Here is a 5,489-nt window from a genome sequence, read left to right on the forward strand (position 1 = left end):
ATGACTCTGTGGATATTAGGATGTCTTTGTTGATAACTGAAAAATAAAAAAGGAAAATCACATCACTGAGTGCATCTCAGCTCTGCCTCTTAAAATGGCGCTGCCTCACCCAACTGGCTTTCTTCCTTAAACATAAAGGTGAACTAGAGAGGGAAAAAAATCTCAAAAAAGGCACACATTAACTCAAACCTACTAAGACTTTATACCCAAAGAATTTTTCATGTATTTTTAGCATTGAATAGAACCATCACCTTCTCTTTCTGTGTGCACGATAAGAAATAAAAAATGAATAGAGAAGAAGGTAACCAGGTAAGATGGGAAATGAGTTGCATAACAGAGCCTCGTCACATGATGGCTACTGTCATTTCCAGCTATGTTCATTTAATTAAACTGGAAAAGTGCTGGAATGTTAAATGCACTACAGCTGCTGCCAACACCTACCTCAAAAAAAGAAACATTTTTCTTCTGAAATGTTTTCAACTCAATATTGGCAACAGGAATGTTTACAAAGATTTATTTTTCTAACTGTAGATAACTGCATTGCAACTTTACTGTCCACCCTAGGCAAGAAAGCACGTGCTACTTGGATGCCCCATTTGTTTTCTCCTTGGAAGAGGCAGGCTGCTACCCCGTCTCCTCTGTGACAACAATCCAAGCCTTCCAGCTACTGTGATGGGAAATGAGGCAAACCTGTATGCTTACCACTGCATGCCCAAATGCCCCACAGAGGGGAAATGGAGCAGGTGGTGGGAAGCTCTGCTGCCTGCCCAGGGGAACAGTTTTAAATGATTTACGCTTCTGCCTTTCAGCCTGCTCTTGTATTTCTCATTCTGAGTTTGGAGAAGCCAAGTCAACCACTTGCTTAAAAGCTATTGTGCCAAAAAGAGCACAAAGGACTTTGCCAGATGAGTCTGAAGTATTGACCACAAACCTCCAAGTCTGCTTGCTACCAAGGGAGGCTGCCGCTATCTCCACAGCTCTGGTTGAGCGAATAGGAAGATGTTACCTGCAAAGTGGTTTTGGCCCTCAGACCAGAGAGGATCAGCGATCGCTACTCCAGAGCGCGGCATAACAGTCAATTTCTGTATTTTCTCTTCCCCAATGTGCAGGGCATTTGCAGCCTAGATACTCTCATCCATTCTGCTGAAGACACATCCCCTCCTGTAAGAGAAACAATCCTTAGTCTTATGTTCTTTGATTCTGAATCTTTACTTCACATAATCTGCCTATAACCTTTGCCATTGCTGGCAGCCTGTGTATTCGGCATGTCTGTGCTTGTTTAGGTTAGCTTTTTACATGTCTCCTCACCTCGTGTTCATAGTCACCTCCTGTTTCTGCCCTTGAGTCTGCTCTCTTTTCATACTGCTTTCTTCCCTTGCTTTTTTCTCTCTCTGTCATCCAGTTCTGCTCCAGTCTCCTTTTTCCTTTATTATGACCTGGTAACAGGTGAACAATATTTTTTTGTTGCAACTGTTTAAGTGATTTTTTTTTTCCACTTAAGCTATTTTTTTCCAAGGCATGAGTCTGTTTTTTGGCAGAAATATTTTGACTTTTCAGTAAAATACAAGCACATGAAAACCTTTTTTTTTTTTTGAACCAGTCTCAAATCATATACATGCTTAGACTTTACCATCATTCCTCATGGGAGAGGACGTTCAAGCATAAAATTTCCCACTTATCACAGGGGCTAAATTGTCTATTCAGGATCATCTCACATAATACGTTGTGACTAGAAGCCTGCTGATGCATACACCAAGCCGAAACGAGCTAGCTTTTGAAATCTTGTGAGAAGTCGGAGCTCTCCATTGAGAGACAGAAAGGTTTCTCTCACCACCACGTCTCTCGCCCGCTGCCAGGCAGCCCACGCCCTGCCGGCCGCGGCGGCAGCCCTGTATCGGTTTCACAGCACACCCTCGCTACCTGGCCTGTTCAGCACAGCACTCACCTTGCTGTAGCCATGCCCACTCCCATCAACCGCCTTCCCGAAACCCATTTATTTCAAGACTACTTCCCCATCCCTCCTCATGACTGCAACTTTCTATTCCCTTCCTTATTTGTATAAGCAAGCCTTGTGTTCTGTATACACCAACAAATACATCCACATACTTGAGAGTGACGTGCCTAATTATGGCTGGAAGGCCAAAACTGGCTCAAGTTAATGTGGGTTTTGGTTTCGGTTTATTTGTTGGTTTTTTGTTGCTATCTACTCAAGTGTTTGTTAAAATCCCCTGCTTTTCAAGGGGACTTTTAGTATGACAAATATACTAAGGAACACTACAGCTATGGCAAAAGTTGAGCCTGTAATTAAATGAGCCTCTCATAGACTGGAACTACAATGGACTGTAGTATGCCCCCATGCACTATGGAAGACATCAATTTGAAGTGCTTCAAATAATCAATTTTAAATATGATTTTAAAAAGCAGATTTTAATATCCACTCTTAATCCTCTTTCACATTTGTATACATTCATTATTTCCCTAAGGAAAGGTTCATCAAAGTTGGTTGATATAACCATAACTGTCACATCAATTTTTTCAAAATATGGCCTTTGCCTACAAGGCACTACTACTTTTTGCATACCTGAAGGAGGTACAAACACTTCTTTTCACATTCACAGAGCTCACTACATGCTTATTCTGCTTTCAATATTCATAATTTTAATACACTAGATTCACCTACTAGAGAATTAGGTAAATTTTTAATTTGTGATTTTTGCAAGGCTCTGCTTGCTTAACTCCTGCCTATACAGCTGACAGTCTCCCCATTTCCCTGGCATTCATGAATTCCTTGCTGTTGTGGTAGGATGAGTTATTCTTCGATGTCACCAGCTCTACCCTTCCTTCCTTCCTCCATTGCTAAGATCCTGTGCAGGTGTTGGTTATCCATTACCTTGGCCTGCCATTACCACGAGGGCTGATTTTTCTTCCTTCCAGTATTTACCCTTGCTGCTCCTTCGCAGGTCACAGAATAGCGGTAGCAGGGGGGGTCTTGACTCCATCTTTGTCAGGACTCTTCCTCTGCCTTATGTCCTTGACTACGCCGCCTTCCTTCCCGAAGGGCACACGTTCAGTTGGCCATCAAACACACTCTACCTAGTCCTGTAACTGCTGTTCTTGAAAGCACATTCAGCTCATGTCACACCTGCTAATTTTCCATTTCCTTCCTTTTCAGCACAGGGCTTCTGTGTTGTTACTTACATATATATAAAAAGGATGACTGGCACACTTAATTATGAGCATAAAACTCTGTAGGATTTTTTGCAGGTCCAGGCATGACTCAATGATAATGTAAACAGAATATGGCTAAACATTCCCCACCTTTTACAGGAATTCCTTATTTTGTTATGCATACCAAAGAACGTTACAGACAAGGCATATGTTTATCCTGCAATCAAATTAAAATCTGATCCTAAATATTGATTACAACTGATGTTTCTAAGGATTTCCATGATATTTCAAGTAATTCTACTTTAAATCATGATCTAAATAAGCAGCTGCATAATTTTTAACAGTTTACTTAAACTTTTTTAACAAACATATAAATCAGTTATTTTCCTAAGTGTTCTTCACAGTCGGCTGGTATAAGCAAGAAGGTCAGACCTGACTCATGTACATATTTTCAGTTTGCACAGCAAAATTTAGATCTCATCTTATGAAAAGATTTAATTTAATTAGCTTTGCAATTTTCATCCAACTTGCCTCACCTCTAACACTGCTGGAAGCTGTGAGGTAATATGCACTGGCCTTCATGAAGCCTATATAATAGTACGTCTATAAAACAGTAACACTTGGCATGTCCAGTGCTTTATACAACTTGAATTGCTCTCCAAAAGACAAAGATGATTCCTCCCTATTTCTGCTCACGTTAAAGAGCACGACAGGTTTTTTTTTAACTCTTCAATATTTGAAAATAATTTGGTAAGGCAGCTTTTTTTTCTTTGATAAATGATCTTCAGTTTATAGCAAACTTAGAATTTAGAAATGGTTGCCATAACTTCAAATTTTGAAATGGACTCATTTTGAAAAAAAAGAAAAATGCATTTAAATAACTCTTCCACCTAGTATTTAAGTAAGAACTGGATTTTTATTTCAACATTCAACCATCTCAGTGACCTTTAGTCATCATAATAAAGTGGAGACGGGCTCTTACAACACAGGAAAGAGTACATCAATCTGTGGCAACCCTCAGTGAGGATGGCTGTTCAGACCTGTAATCTGGCACTGGAAGGCCATCTGCTACAAAGGCAAGTAACCTGCTGGCACAAGCTCTGAGCTCAGTCACTAACCCAGCATTCAGCCACCCCCATTTTACCAAGCAGGAATAGCTGCTGAACACAAGTATAACACAGAACTGACACAGTCTAGAAACACAAACGTCTCATTCACACATACCCAACACGTCTCAGAGTGAGATCTAACCACCGCTCCTTTGCCAATGATGAATGGGAATAGGTTCAGAAAGACATGCTATGTTTGTTAATTCCTTCACTCAGTTTTGACGCCATTTGGTCTGCTCTTGCAGACATTGTCATTAAGCTTCTGAGCAAATCTTTAGCTCTACTGTAAGGTATTTCTTTTTACTAACTTGTACACAGGAGCTAAGCTTTAACTGAAAGATAGTCTGTGGGAGGGTTTTTTTTGTATGAATGAGCAATCTTGTAATATATTACGTATTCCCACTTCTTGCTAGTGGTCCTAACACCAAAAAGAATTACTGGAAATACGTTGTTTTCATTACCACAGTTTCATTTAGAGAAATAGCATGACAACATCATCTTCTTGGAAACTGAGTTGGCCAAGAAGGAATTTGCCTAGGATAGGGAAGGAGAAAGAAGAAGGGGGGAAAAAAAAAAAAGCTTCTGACCATTATCAGGGAAAGTAGTAGAATTAAATATTTAACTGGAAAATCCAAGATTAAATGTAACTTCCATGGAGAATACTAGTTAGACACTTTTATAAACTGTACGGTGGTCTAGGCATCCACGGAAGTACTGGACTTCTTCCCAGCCACTAACTCACCACCACTGCAATGGTGAGATAGCAGAGGCATGATAATTCACTTAAAACTCAAAAGCCATTACCTTGATACGAGTCTTCACTTACTGAGTGCAAGCCTAAAATCACTGCACCATCCCACCTAGACTGGACACAGGATGGTACACATCTACCATCACTACCAATTCACCTTATTCCTGACTGCAGTGATGGTCCGTCCAGAGATGAAGATCTCTTTTTCCTCCTAAGCAGTACAATACATCCTCATCCATCACCATCTTTTCTAAGAAAAACGATGCCACAAAAAAAAGTAAAGAAACCCCCAAACTGCAAAACCAAACAAGAACAACTGCATTTCTTAAAGCAATACATCCCTTCGGGATTTCTGAAGAACTTGTAAGAGCAAGAGTAACTTATCAGATTCCTCCCCCCACCCAAGACAATGTAAGGAAACAAAATTCCAGATATGTTTGCAAATTATATTTGAGCCCCAA

This window comes from Fulmarus glacialis, unplaced genomic scaffold, assembly GCF_000690835.1.
Source record: "Fulmarus glacialis isolate BGI_N327 unplaced genomic scaffold, ASM69083v1 scaffold3105, whole genome shotgun sequence".
Taxonomy (NCBI): Eukaryota; Metazoa; Chordata; class Aves; order Procellariiformes; family Procellariidae; genus Fulmarus; species Fulmarus glacialis.